This window comes from Xyrauchen texanus, chromosome 22, assembly GCF_025860055.1.
Source record: "Xyrauchen texanus isolate HMW12.3.18 chromosome 22, RBS_HiC_50CHRs, whole genome shotgun sequence".
In the NCBI taxonomy this organism is placed as follows: domain Eukaryota; kingdom Metazoa; phylum Chordata; class Actinopteri; order Cypriniformes; family Catostomidae; genus Xyrauchen; species Xyrauchen texanus.
The window spans coordinates 11,751,158-11,773,700 of NC_068297.1; the positions used below are offsets into that span (position 1 = coordinate 11,751,158).

General features: G+C 37.6%; 1 protein-coding gene across 1 annotated transcript in view; it reads right to left on the reverse strand.

The window, feature by feature from the left end:
• LOC127662220 (muscarinic acetylcholine receptor M3-like) overlaps positions 1-22,543 on the reverse strand; it is a 152,981-nt gene that overhangs the window by 70,486 nt on the left and 59,952 nt on the right. The window lies entirely within an intron of this gene.

Consider the following 22,543-nt stretch of genomic DNA (forward strand, 5'->3'; position numbering starts at 1 on the left):
GATGAATGCAGTTTGAACCCAAATGCTGACTTTAATGATAAATTACCAACAAATATATATATATATATACACACACACACACACATGCATGTATTCTGTAACCTGTAGTGGAATACATTTCAAAAGTAACCCTCCCAACCCTTTTCATGATCATCTAAATATTCATGACATCTTTCATCAGACTAAACATGATTTTTTCACTTTAAACAGTATATATGTATAGATCTGAATGAGGAAGTCTGTTCATGTGGTCTCTGATGTGATACGTTTTTTTCTTCATGTCCTTATTTTTATAATTTCTGCGCTGCGGCGGCTTCTGGCTTACTTGTTGAATGGATAACATGTATATTTAACATATGACCACAGATTTCAAGATTATAGGAGGCACATATCATATCTTATGCAGTAAATGTAAACATATATAAACAAAGTGACAGAGCGCCCGCCGTCGGTACAGTGAGCATCAACAGTTTAAAAAGATTTCCTGCTTAACATAAATTTGCTTAACATAAACTTTTATACTTTTGATTTGCTTTTGTTTATTTCTTTGTGACTTTGCAGAATCTTGCAGAATCACAAATTGCTTTAAGTTTGGTCTAAACACTGGAAGTGTTGTGTTAACTCTCAAAACTATAATTACTAAAACTAAAATATATAAAAACAAAATAGAAATGTGTTTACAAAATAAAAACTAAACTAAAACTAACAAAATCATTAATGAAACCAACTAAAACTCAAATGAAATTTACAGCAAATTTTAAAACTATATAAAATAAAAGCTGATTTGAAAATGCAAAACTGTAATAAACTTGGCAGGAGTTGAGACTCAGGAGGCGGAGCCGGAAGCGGAGCGGACGTAGCAGCAGGAGGAGCAGGGAATTGAGACTCAGGGGGTGGAGCTAGAGCTGGAACAGGCAGAGCCGCTAGAGGATCAGAAACTTGAGTCTCAGGAGGAGGAGTCGGAGTGGGCGGAACACTAGGAGGATCAGGAATTTGAGACTCAGATGGAGTGGGCGGAGGCACTGGAGGAGGAGCGAGCAGCAAAAATGGCGGTTTCGGAGTTTGTAGTTATTTACATGACCTGCTTCCATATAATTTGAACTTTAATAAAGCTATAATGCATTAAATATAACTGCATTAAAGATGTAACACCAGGGTGTTTCCTTTAAAGAGCTCCGGCTCTGCTTATTCCAAAGCGAGATTGCTTCTGTATGTACTTATTTGGTATTTTTGTATAATTCCCTCATACTTTGCAATCTACATGACCTGAAGCTGTTTGGAAAGTTTAGAGTGCATCTGGACTCTAAGCTGTGTAATTCTTCCTCTCCTCAGTCAGGTATGAGCTGCAGTGCTGCTCTCACGCGTCGATAATTACAGTTTAATGTGATCTCATGTTACGTTAAATGAGATCAAAAGACTATTCAACAACAAACATTTTTGTAGACAATTTTTTATTGTCGACGTTGTCGATAACATTGACTAATCATTTCAGCCCTAATGGCCACAAATTTTGCAATTGAGAGACTTTGAAGCAGGGTTTCTCTTTAAAGTGATCAGGGAGTGAGCAAGATATTGAAAACCTAGAGTGGAGAACATACAGGATGCTTTGAGCAGGGAGGCGGAATTTCTGCTGCTCTTTCTTGCTCAAATACACTGTTTCCCAGATGAGCTGTTCTTCTGAGTGTCACAGGGGTACTTACATGTTCTGAGCATGTGCACAGAACCGCATGGATAGATAATGTGAAGAAACATCTGGCCAAGACAGATTAGAGCAGATGAATAAAAGCATGAACAAATAAACATGTAAGAATAATTCATTGTTTTGCTCTTAAGTAGAAAACAAAACATTAAACCATATTTGACCCATGGCACAGATTCATTTCATTTTGATTTTGCCCTTTTGAAGTGCATCACAGAATGTGAGCAATGTGAAAACTTGTTCAAGGGTACCGGAGCATGACATGAGTTTGGAGAGACCTCACAGAGATATTGACCTACTCTATTCTACACACATCCCGAAGGTTGTATGAAATAATTCAAACACCTGGTAATGAACTTGCCAAAGGTGCGACATTGTCTTAAATGACTTTTCAAAGGTCGTAGACCAGCGGGTGACCTTTATACCCCTGGGTTAAAGCAGAATGGACCATGCTCAGGCCTGAATTCTGAACCTATTAGAGTTATATGTGCAATTTTATATTTTCTCTTTCCTATAACATTGAGTCCAAGTTTACCATCAGTGTGCGATCTGACAGGTAGGGTTGCCACAGTGTACGGTGTCACTGCTTTTACTCGGTACAAAGGACAACACCGGTGTGAAATTTTATACCAATTAAAAGGGGGAAACATTATGAATGGATCTTCCAATATCAATACAATAGCCTATAGAATAGAATAGCATTAAATAAAGAATAGCTGCCTAATGAAGTGTTTGCGGTCCATGATAACTTAACATAAATAACGTATTGAAAGCCACATATTCTTTACCAATGTATCAAATCACAGACAGAAGACGTTAAATTGCAGGTAGCGAATACAATGTGCATGGTGGGTAACTGTAAGACGTCTCAGATTCGGAATGACACAAGTCATGCTGTTAGACACAGAGACACAGGCTTAATGAAACACACTTTATGATATTTTTTAGAACAAATGACAGAAAAGCAGTCTATGTGCATGTCTGATGCGCTGTTTTTTTTTTTTAGAGGTGTGCATTCTTGTGGACGTATGTAAAAGGTTCTCACTCTTTCTTTGTTTCAGTCTTCTGGAATGTTTTTGTAGAATAGTATCATCTATGAGAATGTTTGCAAATGACCTCAGACCATCTCAGCTCAGGAGGTGCCTTGAGTTCAGTTAGCTTTATCTCCACAGAGTAGTTTGTTGTGAGCGCAACTCTGCAGGGATACTTTATATATAGTATAGCCTATAAAATAATACAAAAACATGTTCACCTCGAACCATGATTTATATTTCAGTGATTATAATCATCATTATAAATATTATGTTTACATTAATATTTGTTTTTAGATCTTAATTTGTATTAGTAATTTTCTGCCTGTTGTCATAGATGGATACTTGCATGACGGTAAATTGAAAGATGGTTCCCCTTCTGTCCCTCACTCGTCGTTGTGTCGATGTAGTGACACTAGGGGTCACTCTTGAGAGCCCCGAACACCTCCCAAAAGGCCAAAGATAATTGGCTGCATGCCACTCCCCCGGACATACGGGTAAAAAAATATCTGGAATGCCCACTCCATTCAGATCCATACAGCCAAGCGGTTGTACTAGCAGCGAGCTGAATACTACTGCTGTTCCATTCACCTCTTAAGAAGTGTATGCTGTTGGACATACTGTGCATTTCCAGCGGCTTTCTCTTCTTCCGCACGACGAGTGCAGATTTTTCCCCTGGGCACTTTAACAGTGCTGAAAGAGTGTATATTCCTGCTAAAGAGTATATTTTCGCTGATTACTTGACTGGGCTGCCACCTTCGGGTCTGCCTGCACATTCTGAGGCTGACGCAGAGCTGACCACCATGCTTGCCTGGGCCGCCGCGAGCATCGGGTTGGACTGGAACCCTCCACACTCCCCTGAGTGCTCGTGGCTTGACGATTGGTTCCTGGGTTTGGGGTGCCACTCATGGCAATGCCCCCCCCCCCCCGCCCCCCAGTCCCTTTCTTCCCAGAGGTGCATGACGAACTGACAAGGTTGTGGAGGGCACCTTTCACTGCCCGATACAGAATTCCAGTGATAGCATGCCTCACAGGCGAGCACATGCAGTCGGTGTTGAAGTCATTCAGGCGGAGAACAGTGGTTCCACTGAAACACTTTCAGAGGCTCCTGGGGCTTATGGCTTCCTCAGCGGCAGTCATGCCGCTCGGGTTGATGCATATGAGACCGATTCAGCAATGGCTTCAGACTCGAGTCCCAAGATGGGCATGGCGCCGTGGCACACATCGCGTAGCTATCACGCCACTCTGATTCCTCTATTCAGCCCTTGGACAGACCTTGCATTTCTACTTGCAGGAGTTCCCCTACAGCAAGATTCCAGACATGTTGTGGTCACCACAGACGCCTCCAAACTGGTCTGGGCAACTGGGCAATGAGCACACAGCTGCCGTTTCCTGGTCAGGATCATGAATGGGTTGGCACATGAACTGCCTAGAGATGCTGGCTATACTACTGACCATACAGAGGCTATTGCCGTTGATCCAGCGCAAGCATGTGTTGGTCCGGTCTGACAACACCACGACAGTAGCATATATAAATCGCCGTGGTGGTGTAGGCTCTCTTCGCAACTTGTCTTGCCTGACCGTATGATAGCGTTAGATGGCCCCAGCCAAATCTAATACTCTGTGAAGAGAAAAACATAGAGAGAAAAGGCCGCGGCTGGCTCCCATGCTAGTTATGTTGCTTCCCCCACTCAGGGATGTGGGGAACTGTTTGACGTGTTTTGGGCATTGGGGAGGTTACGTGCAGACTGATGCTCCTTACGCACGCAGCAGCTTGCTGGCACCTGCATCAGCAGTTCACGTAACACGGTTCAGCTGTTGTGGCGTTTTTCTACAGGGACCCCTAGTGTCATTACATTGAGTGTGTGCCTCTGTCACAACACTGTACTAGATGCTGAAATGGCCGGACCTTGTCTTGACTCCTCAGCAAAAAACCCGAATGGAGTGAGCATTTTCTCATTGGCCTTTTCTCAAAGAATGGGAGGTGTTCAGGGCTCTCAAGAGCTACCCCTAGTGTCAATACATCGACACAGCATCTCATTCCCTCCATCAGGGAATGGAGGATATGACAGTAACCATAACGTTATATATATATATATATATATATATATATATATATATATATATATATATATATATATATATATATATATTATTTATTTATTTATTTATTTATTTTTGACCACTTCCTTATTTACATTACTTTTTCATTTAGACTTTAAGTGCAATCCACTAAAGCAAGAATATTCACTAAGTCGGGGGGTTGATGATGTAAATAGATATTGTGATTTTTTTTATATATAAAAATATCGTGAACATATATCTTGCATATCACCCAGCCCTAAGAGGGAACAAAACTAATTTATTCACACACATTCAAAGTCATTATTCTTCTGAAGTAGCTAAACTGGGTCCTGGGATGAAAGGTAATAAAACACCAACGTTAAACCCACAACAACCGGGTTTTGGTCTGGCGAGCTACAATGAATGAGGTCAAGGCCTTAGTATAGAATATAGCTTCTCAATAAGAGTAGTGTGAAACGTGACTAAATATCTCAAGGTGTAACATGCCATGTTGGGGAAGCTACTTTGAAAATGTAGTTTTCCAAGCTACAAGCTACTCATAATCTCATGTAATTGAACTACAGGCATGCTACCCACATGCAACCAATATACTGTACATTGAAGCTATTCAAAGGGACAATTTTTTGTATAACTATAAGTTGATATCATTTTTCAATTAATTTATCTGGTACAAAAACAATAAATATCTAAATTAGAAAGGCAGCATTAAATAGAACAGATTCATTTACAAAAAATACAACTAATAAAACTATAAACATTTGTAAAGGGAGCCAGCTGGTAGATAGCTGTGCAGTATGTAAACCTCACTCTCCTGACCTCAAGAGGCGCACTAGAGACTGACGCTAGAGGCTGTAACCTTTAGCCTCCTTGTTAGCATGGCCGCTTCCCATTACGGAGATGCCGTTTGAATCCCGCTCAGATTGGGTCGAGCATGACAGGTTACACATGCAAATTCAGATAAACGAACCAAAAACAGTGACGAAAAGCAGCATTTAATATTTCACTATACTGACTTAAATGATTCAGTAAATCATTATTTGGAGAGGTTCATTTACGTCACTACATTGTCTCATCTCGCTCGGCTATAAAACTGCATGCACAATATAATGTGACATAAAAAGTGTTAGTGTTACTGGAAAAGTTACACTGTTCTGAAAACAGCTGAACTACTGTTATTCTACTTAAAAATGTAGCCTAGTTAACATAGTAGCAATACTTTTAGTTACAGTATTTACACCCCAACACTGGAAAAACGTGCACCAAGAGGGATAGAAAAAAAATCCTTAATGACATCACAAACAACGGGAATGACAGTAGATTGTTAGTCCGTCCCACATGCATTGCTAATTCTGGCATAGATTAGCATAGCCTGTAAAGAATTGATGTGATCACTAAAACAGGCTATACTAATTAAAGCCAGAATCATCAATTCAGATCTTCTGGATTTTTAAAGGGTTTCCCTCCGAAAGGAAGCACTGTAAATGAAAGGCATTAATTTTCATCAGAAAGTTGAGTAATTATGATGATGAATCTGTATAATGGCATGTTTGAATTGCAGAGGCAAAACATATCTTTGGGTAGTCTTGTTTACATCATATGCCTTCGATGTAGAACAATTACAGTTCCCATTTCAGATACTGCATATCCACAATTTATCTGTCTAGACACAGTGCCATCACTGACATATTAACTCAAATGATTAAAAAAAAACAGAAAATAAAAGCCACACAGGTCTCACAATGATGATGAATGTCTGACTAACATACAATATGCATTTATAAGTCTCAAGATATGTAATTATGGCTATAAATAACAGCTGCAGAGAACAGCCATTAGAATCAAGCAAAGGGGTGTTCAGATAACTAAAATGGATGTTTACAAGTGGGGTCTCCCCAAAGAAGGCCCTTATATATTATACTAAGTGTCCTCTCAGTAAATTATCCTCCTTACACAGTGTAACCCCCATCTCCTGCATATATCATTTATGTTTCCTTGAATAATGCATAACTCTGAATAAACTAATAGATAAGTTTACATTTACGAAAAAAGAAAAAAAATCTGTGAAGTGCTGAAACGTGACTTGAAAATTGCTGAAATCTTTTCATAACTTTAAAAATAATTATAATACTTGTATTTACCTTGCTGGGAAATGTTAACATTTATTTGATTAAATACTCTAATTAACTACTTAGGCTAATTCAATGTAGTTATGTAATATTTTTTGTGAAAAATGATCTATTACATTTAGACAATCACTGCTTCGTTCATTAGATGTCTGTTTGCAATGTTTCGTTTTCACAAATTCTGTGTGTTGAGGTGCAATTGCTTCCAAAGTCAGTGAAGACATACATTATGTTAATAGTTTGTGGTTAGTCACTGAACCCATGTGAATGATCCTGCCAATGGTCAAGGACTTATTGAACGTAACAAGGTTCACCGTGTTGTGAGAGGAATGCAAAGTGAGAGGCTAGAATACGCGCATTAGTAACATTCGCCAATTGAGTTGAGGTCTGTTCGTTACTCCCCCAAGTGTTAAGGGTCATTTTTTTAAGTGCATTTAGTGTAATTTCACAATTGTCCTGTAGATGACATCTTCGATGACTCTTGGTGCTCTACGATTACTCCAGAGCACTTGTAAATCTACAACCATTTTCAGTTTCTGATTAAGTTACAATGATTTAGGGAAATGGGCTGCAAAACTAAGATGAATAGTAAGTTGGATTCTAAGATCTACTTTTGGGGCTTTTGGGAAACAAGGCACTGACTGTTTCATGGATAGTGCACACTAACTACAAATCACTTTTTCAATCTAGTAATTTCTTATCTAATTGGCTGACTTTACACAACGACCCCATTTACACCTAGTATTAAGATGGGTCTTGGGTCTGATCACATGTGGTCAGACGAGACGCATCATTGTTTACACCTGGTCACCTAAATGCAGCTCCTGTGACCACTTGTGATCAAATTTGGAGGGGAGGTTCGTTGATTTCATGAGGACATTCATAAATTACCATGTTACCATGTTTCTGCATGATTTAAAAGTGCAACAAAGTCAGACAAGACAAAACATTTTACTTATGTGGATTAACTATATTATATCTGTAAAAAGCAGCTCGCGTCTGCTTTGTTTTGAAATTTCCGATCAAACAGTTTTTTGTTTTTTTTTCATTTTAAAGCTGCTTGTAACTGGCAAAGTTTAACACTCTTGTTTTAGTGCAGCGGTTGATTGACATGTAAGGAGTAGTGCTTAACTGCTGTACTGGAGGCATCAGGACAGATTAGCATTTACACCTCAAATGTGTGTTATTGACTACCTCCATATGTGGTTTTTGTGATCCGATCGGATCTCCTGAAACACATCTTAAAACCAAGAGTAAGTAGGGTCAACTTAAGGGCACACAGGTTTTTCTATCAGTCCATCACGAAACAAAAATGTTTCAATAAGAGTTTCTGAGCTGAGCATGAACTAATCACTGGATTCACCAAAGTCTGCCAGGTTAGCGGCTTTAAATCTTCAAAAGTTATTCAGAGTTTTATGACACTTAGTTGAAAGAACTGTAAAGCTGTTCTCTGAGTTCCATTTGAGAAATGTGCAGGTACTTCATATTTTTGGATAGGTAGACATTTTATTAAAATTTTATATTTTCCCATGTTTTCTGTACAACCATTTGAGACTGTGGCGCCTTTATTTAACATTTTTATTTTGCCATGTCGGTCTATTAATGTGGTATTATATATTTTAGACAAACCCATCCCTACATGAAATGTACTGTAAAAATATTAATAATAATAATAATAATAATAATAATAGTTTGTCGCCTTGCATGTGAATGACTGAATTCTCTTCATGTGTAAGAGCCCGCTTCTTGGCCAGAACAAGCTGCATTGCAGACCAGATGCAAGACTCAGAGTTTTCAGAGTTTAAATACCCTGATAACTGGCACAATCTTTTTGTTGTTGTTGTTGTATGTATGTTCTTTATGCTTGACTCCCTATCCTCAGACTTACTTGGACCTTATTTGGCCACTAAGCAGAAAAATGTCATATTTTCCTGTGGTCAGGATTAATGATGTGGAGTAGTCATTATGGTAGGGATACATTTAACATCGGTCAGAGGTATTTGGAGGGAAACATGATATTTTTACTCCTTGCTAGATGCCACTATGATCTTCGTTCTCAATAGCATAATGTTATAATTGTCTGGCTTCCACTGTGGTCTTTTCCTTTCTGTTGTTCAGCTAATTATAAATAACTCATGGCAACAAGTTAGTTCAGACAGCTTATGACACATTTATGATGCTATATATTATGATTTTATAATTCATGTTAAATAAGTTGCTATCTTGGAAAGACCTGAAACAATATTGAATCACCATCAAAGAATATTTAGCAGGTCTCGAGTGATTCATATAAAAGTATATTGGAAATTAAGATATACAGCTCAGCACAAATCAAAACACCATTAATTGTAAAAAATGTTTTAATGAGAATACAATATAATACTGTAGGTTTTTAGAATGCTCATTACAGACACAGGTTGCACTCAAGCAAGCACAAATAAATGCAAGCGCTGTAATGAGATTGAGTAATTGCAGCACGGGCAAGGCATCAGTTTATGACTCTGGCTGTGCTGGGGAGAACCGTTAAGGAACAAATTCTCTCAAAGTAAGAAAATGAGTCATTCAGAGCAGAGTTATTGATTAAAATGGCCTCTTTGTACAAAATCAATGGCCAACCACAGTAAGATTTATTTGCTTCTAAATCAAATTAGTAGGCTAAAGGCCCCCTTAAGGAGAGTGTGATGTTTTCTATTCCCAAAGTGTATGGCAAATAGATGTGCTTGTTGTGTTAGAACACAACAACACAATTTGTGTGAAATGGTAATGGTAATGGTAAAAGAAGCTTGTTTTGATTAAAAATCACGTAGATATAAAGACAGCTAAATTGGCCTTTTACCTCACACTTTAAAATTAAATAATAAGAATAAAAAGGGAGCTGTAGCCATGTTTTACGCTTCTTTGAGTTAAAAAATAATGTCTGTGATTCTATAAAGCAGGTGTCATAAAGGATCATTCTAAGTAATGTAAGACTGAGCCATAGCCGAAGAAATGTGTCTTTTTCCACCTCACTGCTCCATTTTATCAACAAAAGAAAAGGAACATCAAAAGTTTTTCAAAGCGATGGATCCTTATATGTGCCTTCATCTCTTTGCCTCTGTCCTCTATAACACTCATTGTGGTTATGGAGTGTGGTCATGTGTCTGTCTGCAGAAGAGAGAGAGTGGTAAGGCTCATCACCTGGGTTGTCATTATCTCTAACACCTATATCTTGTTGTAGTGATGGCGGAGGGAGACATAAGAGCGCATGAGGTGTCAGAGAGAGAGAGAGAGAGAGAGAGAGAGAGAGAGAGAGAGAGAGAAAACCTGTGTGTGCTCGATAGAAACCTTTACTGGTACTTGGCCATTGAGTGCCTTTTTGTTTATGTTTTATGAACGCTGAAGAGTAATAAACATACTCATGTTGACAGTTCGCTGCCTCCTAACTCCTTCATTTCTCTGACAACGAATCTTCTACACTCATGTATACATCAAGAGAAAGAAAAGAAACTCATGATTCCAGGTTTCTCTTAGATGGCTGTAGGACATGCATCGTCTTTTTCTCTGTGAACCTCAGTCATATTTGCATAGATTAAAGGCATTTAATCAGCAGGCAGTGACCTGAAACAGTATTTTACTGCTTTTATAGCTTTTGCTTTCTCAGTTGTCAAGAACACTGTAGTTTCTGCTATTAATATTATATTACAAGGACAGAGATCCTTTACCTGTCAGTTTGTGGTGATGAAGAGTTTGCACAACAAAGAGCACAAGGCATTTACACATTAAAAAAAAGAAAAGACACAAGGTATTTTTTATACAATAGGGGTGGGGAAGAATCGATTCACAGATGCATTGCAATATTTTCTCTATGATTCGAGATCGATTCACAAAAATTAATGATTGGAAATTAAAATTAATTGTGAATAATCCTGGTTATTGAAAAGCAATAAGAGGACGCAATATCACAGATACAGATAAGTGCCATGCTGTGTGCAATCATCCTTTTGGCGATATAGGCAGAATATTGCCTTGGGCCTCAACATGCCTGGGGGTCTTGAAATATGTTCTATAAAAAATGAGCAGATTGTACTTTCACATTCAATCTACACTAGAAGCAAGCAGTGCGGCGTAACTTAACTAGATTGTGTTAATAAAATGAATACATGGAATACTTGTTAAAGCAAACTTGTTTTTGAAATCTTTTGAATTTTTTGAAACAAACACAAAAAAACGGTAACAAATTAAAGTGCTTTCTCCTAAAAAGAAAAGGCCCTGATTTATTAAGATCCCAAATAACGGGTCCTCATTTGCTTATGCAATCTTGCATGTTGTGTGAATTGTGGTTGATTTATTAAAACAGCACATATCAACATGATCACATGGGAAGACGGCATGTTTTTCCTGAGACTTCCAGTAGCCTAAGACCATTCACATAATGCAGCCTCACTGACAAGCACAATCACCTATCAGATATTTTTGCATCGGCTCCGGCATATTTACCTTCCCTTGTGCCACAACGGGAAGTGTGTTGCGTCAGCAGTGTGGGAGACCCAGGTTCAGATCCTACATTGAAAGTAACATCATCAGTGTAGGGCTGGGCGATATGGCCAAAATTGTTATCACGATAATCTTTTCATATAGTTCGATATCGATATTTATCACGATATACATTTACACTTTGCACTTTCTTTTTTTTATTTCAAAGTTGATGGAAGAAGAAAAATAATATATAAATAAACAGTCAAAATAGTCGCTACAAAACGGCCAAAGCAGTGGGGTTTACGGGATCTTTTACCAATTTTATCGTCTTTTACAGTTTATCAATTGAAAATGAATGTTAAAAGATCATCTGTTTGTTCTGAAGCATAGTGACAGCAGGCCAGTATTTGTTGGAATAATTTTACATTAAAATTAAATATTTTTTATATTTCTTTATAATTCAGATACCCAAGTATGGGGGTATAAGAAGCCCTTGTGACTGTGGAATGATGCTGAATGTGGGTTCAGGGGTGTCCCGAGAGAAAATTTAGAAAACTTTTTTTTTTTAAATGTAAAAAACATTTGTATATTTTCATTAAAGTGATAGACTAATCTACCAACTAGTAATTTTAGTCTTTCCTTATCCATTCCAGACATCTAATTAATTTTCACAAAATTAGAACAGAAATCTATTTTTTTATTTGTTATTAGGCTCGTAACATGCTGATTACTAAAGATACATTTGAAGGGAAAAACGTTATGGTGTAAAAGGTGCTTTGAAATGACGTTAACTCATACCATTGTCATGAAATCTTGCAGTGCGGATGGAATCAATCAGATGTCCGACGTAACCTAATTGTTAGCAAGGCGGCTAACATTAGCAAGTTCATCCAGTCTGACCCTTGCGGAGCAAGCTCTCTCCTAGTGCTGTGAGCACCTTTGAGCGGATTTCGTCCACCCCAGTGGAAACGCAGCCTGAGAAAGCCGAACTGCTTGTGTTTTAGCGACACGCAGTAAATATAGAAAATTCCTCAAAAGCTTATTGTGGATTTTCTTTATCGCGATATATATATATCAATATCGTTTTTTGTGCATGCAATCAATTGTGTTAGTTGTATACACAAAACCTTCAGTAAATCATGGCCAAAATGTATTCAGTGGCTCTTCGGACCTTGCAGTATATTTTTTACACCGTCCCTGATTACCTTGCATGCTATATTTTGTCCTTTGGTAATTTCTTACCTCACATAGAGCACCAAGGGATCCAGAACCAACACCGATGTCCCCTATTAAAAATAGGTACTTTATATTATGTGCTGGATGCAAGTGTAATATGTGCGTGTTTGTGTAGAACAACTGCTTGCCAGCACATTCTGTTCTTGCGGAACAAAAAGTATAGTCCATCTTAAAGTACAAGTATTAAAGTCACTGCATCCAAAATACATTCTTCAATGCTTGTCAGTTCCCCTACCTCACAGCTGAATGTTACAAAATGACCAGTTCATTTAGTTTTAAAATTAAATGAACCAACTAAAGTCAGTTGAAAACTCTGATGGAGTTACTGAGGATTCCATTGGAGCCATCTTTAACTGCGACTTCTACTAAAGTATTGTCACATTAATCACAGTTTCCTGTGTTTTGAGAAATCTCACAACTGAGATGTTCAATTTGAAAGCATCTAGTGGGAGATTTGGTCTGTCAAATTGCATTCCACAATCTGACAAAGTGTTTCCACTTAATTACCAAACACTGCAGCTGTCTGACAAAACACAGCAAGACAAAAACTCCAGAAAATGGAGGATGGGGTGAAGCCAAACAAAAGATTGAAGAAAAAAGCTTAAACCTTAACTGAGCGAGAATGGGCAGAGTGGAATTGTTGTGGTTTGAGTGACAGATCCATTGAGATCACACACATTCCAAAAAAAAAACAAAATTCACAAAAACTGCCTCCTGTTAACAATTGTATGAGATACTCACGCAAACACACAGTCATTTCTCATCTGCACTAGAGCACCTTTCAAATTGTGTGCACAAAGCTGATTGAGGCACAGTGAGGGTGTGAATAGAGAGAAGCAGGGACATTGAAATCCATCCAAGTGTATGAAAAGGTAACAGGTGCAGGGGAAAGCAGCTGTAGAGATGAGGAATTCACCTCTAGAGGCAAAACACAGAAAATTATATATTCTATGCCTCAAGAAACTTAAATTACAACAAACGCACACACCATTATCTCTGTCTTTCTCTCATTTCAAACGAATAATCCAACATCCTTTCCCACCATTTTTTACGTGACTCATTCACGGATATGCAGCGTATTTAAAAGAGTTGTTCAAGGTTTGCCCAATGTCTCTTTGCAATGGCATTGAAAACTTTGATGATCTGACCTTTCTTTCTTGTCAATCATTTCATTACAAAATGTTCCATATATAACCCCTGCAAAGCAACGTTCTGAGACTTTTGGCTGAAGAGTTCTGCAATTTGATTTTAATTGCTATCTAAAGCTATAAATGGAGATGTTTGCTAAAGAAAGTATTACTATTACTATTGGCTTAGAGTCCGATACCAGTGTTGTTTTTTTTGCATAAGGAGTTTAGAATATCTTTAAATTATTGTGTGGAACTAATTGCGAGTACTCTTTAATTTGCATAGAAACACAAACCTCTAACTACACAGTATTTCAATATGTATAGTTTATTAAGAAACACTTTATTATTAACTAGTAAACTGGATAATGTAGCAGCAAAATTAACAGTAATTCCAGTCTTGAAGTCTTCAGGAGAAAAGAAACCAGTGTTTTATTTTTTGTTATTTATTTTTTTTTTTTTATGTTTTAACTTGTATCTGGACTTATTTTTGGACTAAGTTATTTTTTGGAACCCATTCAACTTAAGAATTCTTATAAATTGTAAAAAAAATACTAATGATGACAATAATAATAATAATACATTGTTATTAATATAATTATTATTTACTATTAATTAAAATTTTAAATACAACAGTAATATATTTAAACTGTGCACTTTTAACCCTCACACTTTTATTTTGACATTCTAAACTCTCCAGGAAGTCCTGTATGTGTCTGTTTGTAAGCAAGTTGACAGTTTAATTTGCTTCTTATTACAATTTTAGTAAAATACACCTCCGGTGCCATTCTAAATGCATATTATAAGTGAACCAAACTTTTGAGCATCTGCATCTGAGATGCTGTTCTGGAGTAGCGCTCTAATATTGAGCACTGCTGTGATGGCAAAAATAGCTGCAAGTGCATCACCAGCCAGTGTGTGAGTTTATGTCAACCGAGCAGCACCATTCACTAACGCGCTGGCGCTGCACATACAATATATTTACTTATTTAACACAGCCTTTTGTGATTTACAGAACTATCGCACATCTTCAAGTGGCTTTGAATAAAATGTATGAGTCATATGAACTACTTTGTGTTTTTATGGTTCTATCGGATTTGGATCGGGCTTGTCTGACCGATAGCTGGTCCATCTAAATGCTTGAGTATTGGAGCCGATAACTATCCAGGTATCGGATTGGTGCATCCCTAAAATAAAAATACTTTTTAATACTTTTTAATGGCATTCATTTTTCACCAAAACAATTTAACACTTTTGAATATTTTCAATGACCCGCTGATACCCTGTTATAATTTATTCCAAGAACTATTTATTATCTTAAGAAAAATGGTATCCTGCCACAAATCATGAAATCCAGCTCGACTATCATCGAGATGTCAAACTGATCACTCAGTGAATTTAGCAAAAGTAGATCTTCAGTTAAAGTCGGCCTGTGCTTCCTGAAATTGAAACCACAAGCTGTAAGTGTTGTTGAATGTATTGGCACATGTGAGCTCCAGTTTTCAGGTGAAATGTCCACAGATTGGCACCAAAATTGAGTTGTAAAGCGAGATGTTTTGGTTGAAATTATGCAATACAGTCAACAGAATTACATATTTTATGAACTAATTTATATATGCCCAAATCCAAATACTAACCCTAAATCTAACCATCAGTGATGTAAAAATGTTATCTGAATCATGCCTATCCGTGGTTATTTTAATACAATTACTTCTTGGTTTCCAATATGAGCTGAACCCATGTCACACAATGCACATTCATTAGCACTAGCACCACAGGAAAAGGTAAACACATTTGAATTAATGTAAAGATGTCTGATTAAAGATGCTGCTTTTAGTAACTAAACAGCATAAAATTGATGTCAGGGTCCTGGAACATTTGGTAGCAATATGTTGACTTCCTGTATGATCACTTGGGAGACTCAAGGGTGGGCCACTATGCAACCATCTAGAACACCTTCCAAATTGCATAGCAACACCCTGGCATCATGGAGGCGAGTTTTGCACAGGCAAGCAGCACTCACATTTTCTTATAAAACTGGATTTGTACTTTTTCATGTTATCTGGCTAAGCAACATTAAACAGTGATTAATGAGCCATGATCTATGCAAATGGCTGAATTACAGTCCTGTAAGTTGCAGGCTGAATTACACTTGCGTCCAAGTGTTTGGAAGCATTTAGCAGCGTCAAGTAAACACCATTTTTCAACCCACTGTCTTCAACGGTATTTACATGCAGGCCGGCATTTCAATGTGATTATTCTCGCGCTGTTAGGAAAGCATTCCTGGCACAAGCTCAACAGTGCATTTCCTGATTAATCCAAAAGTGTAGCAAGTGTGACCAACATAGATAAACCAAAATAATTCCCCTCTTTCCATAATTACCCATTTTTATGGAGATATAGTGGCAGTGGGTGACAATTTGTATGTGCGTGCTGTAATTTCTTTGGGCATAAAAGTCCTCCTGACACGCATATGAGGTTTCTGCATTGTAATTGGCTGAGCAGCATGAGGACAGTACTGAATTTGGCCTTAGGACAACAGGGCAAAACTGTGGCGTTATGCATGTATGACAGTGATAAAGTCCTGCTTATGAGTGAACCCAACCAGAGAAAATCAAATTAGTTTTTGGCTTCTCAGAGAAATGGGAATTCACAAAGTGCATCCCCAAACAACTGTTTAACATGGCTGGGAAGAAGAGCAAGTGCAAGAATGCAACATCCTTAATATAACATGAAGAAAGATAATTGCTCTGTTTCAAAACCTAAGAGTGCTATGTGTGTGGCATGCAAGGTTTGCTGTGTTCCAAATCAGTCACTTATGAGGTTCCATGACAATTAATCAGATGCAGTTCACACCGCCAGTGACTCTGTGACAGTGCAACCTGATCTCATTCATTTTCAAAGAAAACTGCCGACTTTAGGCCACAAAAGTGACAACGACCATTGCGACACGATATGGACTGTTGAGAGAAGTTAAAATGTATGCAAATGAGAAGAAACTTTCAACAGAAACTACCAATGGGAGTGAAGTCAGTGGAGCACATGTCATCCGTCTCTTGTAAGATACTGGAGTCGAGTACAGGCAAGTTGGAGAAGTTAATATTCTATGTTATATATAATTTGTCTGAAACAACATACTGTTCATGGAAATGATAAAATATTATGCATGGAAATCCATAATTCTGAATTAGTTTAAATCATACATTGATTGATCGTTCATCTTTTCATGAGACTTCCTGATTCCTGGTTTATGTTTACTTATGATATAATGATATCTTGTAATTTAATGGCAACTCAGAATTTTAGAACTTCAGTTTCAGTTTTTCTAAAGTGTGTGCGTTTTTTGTTTTGTTTTTTTTATCTATAGGAGTATGTTTTTGTAAGAGCCAACTCATGCAATGTATTTTGCCATCTTATGGCCAACTGTGTAGACCAACAATAACTTTAGAGCTCGTGGTCTGGATGGAACCAATCCAGGGTCTGGACCCAGAACTTGAGACATCATGACAACAGTTGCCATATCTCAATGTTTCTACAATTTAGGTTAGCAGCATGATAAAATAATGGAGCAGCATACACTGCAAGCATTCCAGGGCGTAGATCTTTCAGCGCTATACATTTGAATATTTTTCTCTAGCACCGAACATTCTTCACTGAAGCCCTTTCACGATCCAGGGTTTGTGACAAGACATTTTATTAGATAATAAACTTTATTTCACATCTAAAATTAGCTTTATTAATCAACATCTTTCGAGCCAATTAATAAAAACAAAGAGATTTTAGTTTAAATTTGGTGAAAATGAATCAGAGTCAGCGATATCATCATCTCTTGCATGGATGGCAAAAAAAGACATGCAAAACTTTTAAATTAACATCTCCCATGGCCCAATAATTTGGTTGTCTTTGGGCCCCCATTGTTCTCATTCTTGCCCAGTGAAAGACTTTTTTTGACTGTTTTTATTATTTTACAAAGTACTGTTGCTGGCAACTTAAAAATGTATTATAATTATTTCCAAAAAAATTGCATTTCTTACACATTGACATTAGTCAGAATGGCTACGAAACATTTTCCATATTGCCCGGACCTTTGGTAGGACGGAAATGTCAAGACTGGACCTCTCGCACCTTTAATTGAATACCCCTGATTTAGTGCAACTAGCAGAAGGATACTAGTGACTAGGGCTGGGCGGAATGCAGATAGTGTCATCCGATAATGATTTTGCTATAAATTGTATATCACGTGGTGTATATTTCCGTGTGCCAGGGGCTCTACCTGCAACCAATGTTGTAACCAAAGTGCTGAACAATTTTTTACAAACATTAATAACAGAATTAAATAGAACTTCTAAAATGTTCAAAAGAACAAACTAATAAAAATTGTAAAACCTACACATAAAACTCCTATAATTCTCAAACAACATTTTAGGCCAATGAGAAAAAATGTGTCTTCAATCTAGATTTAAATATGGGCAATGAGGAAGAAGAATCTAACAACAAATGGGAGTGCATTCCACAACCTGGGGGCCGCAACAACAAATGCCTGATCACCTTTGGTTTTCAAATGGGAAAGAGGAACAGAGAGGAATAACTGATTTAATGATCGAAGAGACCTAGGAGCAGAATGTTGGTGTAGTAAATCACAATGTACTGAGGGGCTAAACCATGCAAGGCCTTATAAATATACAGCAGAACCTTGAATTTAACTCTGTAGCTAACTGGAAGCCAATGTAGGGAAGCGAGAACAGGGGTAATATGCTCTCTTTTCTTAGTTCCCGTTAGAAGTCTAGCTGCTGCATTTTGGACTACTTGCAGACGTGAAAAAGAAGATTGAGACAGACCCACATATAAGGCGTTAATCCAGCCGGGATGTAATAAGAGCATGAAGCACTATTTCCAAGTTCTTCTGTGAGATAAACTGTTTTAATTTAGCAATGGATCTTAGATGGAAAAAGCTTCCTTTAACAACAGCATTAGCAACAGCAACAGAGAGAGACAAAAAAACATGGACAAAGATGAACAAACAGAATGGGATGACTCCCAAACAAATCAAATGCAGGAGAAGGAACATTTTATTCAAAGAGGTGTGACATCCATGGTGTGTACATTGTTTGGGTTTACAAAAGACTAGACATGCCATTTTCCTCAAAGTCTTGAACAAGAGTGGTAGAGAGGGAATGAATTGTATAGCAATATTTTATAATTTGTTAAATAATGAAAAAATACCAGGTTAATGGAACATATGGTCCCAATAGTGTTACAGTCCAAGACAAAAGAGAATTGTTCCTCTGAGAAAATGAGGAACAGCTTGTTAATAAAAGTGAGTAGTGTGGAACTGGCCACCCGCTGAAGCTCCACTCGCATTAGTTATGTTGCTGACACTGTCAAGCTTTCCTACCGGCTGTTCAGGTGCAAACATGGAGAAGTGATCGCATCGAGAAAATTTACCTCAGGAATTATTTACATTTACATTTATGCATTTGGCAGATGCTTTTATCCAAAGCGACTTACAGTGCACTTATTACAGGGACAATCCCCCCGGAGCAACCTGGAGTTAAGTGCCTTGCTCAAGGACACAATGGTGGTGGCTGTGGTGATCGAACCAGCAACCTTCTGATTAACATGTATGTGCCACCCCCATTATGGGTGAATTATGATATAACAGTGTTGTTATAAGTGCATTTCTACTATAGTTGCCAAAATGTTACCAGTTTCCAATGGAAGTCTAAATTCAAATGAAATACAGGGCGGATGTGTTTCTTCCAGAATCATTTATGCCTAATTTTTGCTGTACTGAAAAATGATGCAGAGCAAATATAATAGCTATAAAGAAAATGTATTAAAATGGACATGACAGATCAACCATTACATTGTACATCCTTTTAAACCAAAAATTGAATAAATAAAATAAACTTTCCATAAGTTTGTATGTACATACATCGTTATTGTCCAAAAATTTCAAGAATACTGCATTATACATTTTTTGCTTATATCGCCCAGACCTAGTATTGGCCAACTGTATGGACACTGGCGAGATGCAGCAAAAAAGTAAACGATAGTGCAAATGGGGCTTTAGAAGTTACCTGCATAAGTAGGCAGTAGCCACTGAGGCATCCCACTAGGTTTTGGAGTTACTGAATAATAAACCACGTGCAAGACATTTGTTCTGTATCTGAGGAGCAGAGCATAAAAATGTGCAAATCAAACAAGCAGCTTTAAAAATTAACGAGAATATTTTTTTAAATGTACCCTTTCACTTTAAGTTCACTTTCATGTGTCGGTTTATATGCTTACAGGCAAGCAGCAGGCTCAAACATACGCACACAGTCACATTCCCATGCATTCACACTTTGACTTCACTCTATGGTAAGTGCATTAGTGACAGGCAGGTGCAATACCCTGAAGCCCGTACTGGCGGCCAATTAAAACCCAGACCAGTTCACCATCAACGGCTCACCGCCCTCTTTCTTTTTTGCTCTATTGCTCTTTGCAATCCATCTTTCAAACTCTCTCTGCTGGACACTCTCCCTCCTTCCAGTCTTCCTCTTTCAGTGTGTTAATTAATCCCTGATAGAGGATGGAATCACACAAACACACACACACACACATATACAACCTGGAGGACCCAGACAGGTGTAGGGGAGGTCTGTGTATATCAAATAAGTCCACGCTAAGATGGTAGAGCTTCATTTCAGATATGAGAAGCAATGCTGGGACTTTTTCGCCTGTGCTGTTAAAGTATGGAGGCAAAAGAGAACCCAAGTTACATGGCCTTCAAACTGTGCTCTGTGGTGACTATCTAATCTTACAGAAAACGCAATACATGTCAGTCTTATCTGTTTAAAGCAAAGATTTTCAGCAGAGAGTGGACAATATAAAAGATAAGACTAAGATGAAGACAGATGCTCAAAAAGAGGTAGAAGAAACAAACAAAAGTAAATTGAATATTTTGTAAATATTTTATGTATCACCCAACCCTACTTATAACCATGGAGAAAACAAAAACAGTGCCTTGTATTTCATTTCTGTGTGAGTGAAATTACTGAATGCATTTTGACAGACCTCTGATTTACCTGTGAGTACACCGACTGCCCTGGCCAATTAAATTAATAAAAAAAACAATTCATCCAAATCAAATGTGTACATAACACAGCCTCTCGAAAAGGGCTTAGATCTAACCAAGATGAGCAAAATAATCAAATTGCTTTTTGCAGGGGGTCACAAGAACAGGATTAGAAATATTCAGAAAATGTGCACTGTTATTTTACGCCCTAATCACATTGCACAAACATATAAAAGCTGATCAGGAAAACAGACAGCAGATTAAAATGGACATTCTTTTAGTCTGATTATTACCCCAGCAAAAATAAATCAACATCTAATTTCTTCCTTATTCTCCACCTTCAGTGTTAGCCTGAAAATAATGACAGGGAGCGAACCTGTTTTTGACTCTCAGTGACTGAAAAGTGCAGGGTTACTGATTTGACTTTAACACACTGCTTTAAATATCACTTCTTTGATTGTGACAGACACACGTTTGCAGATTACAGACAAAGAAACACATAATGTATATACATATTATAGACATTTACATAATAACGTCAGCAGCTACACATACAGAAAAGTGCCATATATTATTGTACTATACATGTTATAAGGAAATGGTATCTCGTGTACCATTGTAATACCATGGTATGCTTAAATGTACCTTGAAATACCATGTGCAGTGTTCTTACACTTTTTGACCAATACATTTCATTATTCTTTCATGACCTGTAAAGCAGTTCAATGGAAAGGAGGAGGCGAGAACCGGCCTGGTGATATAAACTATATTTTAATTATTAAATTAAACAAAAGACAAACACACACACGACGGACATGTTCGTAAAAGATCTCTCTCTCTCGTCGCACCACCATCCACAATCGGCCTTTATCCCTCTTGGAGGCATTATTAGCCTGATAAGGGACCGGGTGTGTATAATCAAGACCCGGCCCCGCCCTCCGCCCTGTCACATGACCTTTCAAGTGATTTGTGATATACATTACATAGGATAACTATAGTTAAAAATGTTTTTTATTTTGTGAACCATTTTGACCTTTTCATTAAAAAGAACTGATTCAAATGTCAATGACTTTTAAAGGACTGAACAAAGTATTTTAAAATTCCCTGATATTTCTAGGTTTTCCATGAGCATGGGAACCCTCTACGGAAATACCATGGCATATGACTAATAATTCAGTGCAATAGTACATATTACAGTACCATGTTATTACAATCTGATCTCAGTACAGTACCATTGAACTGCAACAGTACTTTCAAATAAGGTAGTGAAAGGACTTATATTCATGATATTCAAAATAATTTCTATATTCTAAATATTGCATGACTCAGCTCTACTTAAAACATGGACAACCAAAACAAATCCCAACTCTTTTCTATTAAACTTGACTGACCTCAAAGGAATGATAATAGCCTATACATAGAATTCATCTTCGGTATTTCATTTCAGTTCAGTTGTAAAGGGACACTGCTGTCGAAATAAGTAATCCATATCCATCTACACAATCATCAATCTCATCTTTTCCTGACATCCCACACACATATGTGGCTCTATGTAAAGTCATGCAGCTCAGATGGTGTTAATGATTTGTCGATTGTAATGTTCTTGTTCAATGATTATACTGAGAGATCAAAATTTTTCATTCTCCCAGTGTGACAGGACCATAATTAAGCTCAAAAGATTTCAGTGTCAAGCTGCTAACCAGCACATCCACGCAGAGACAGAAAGA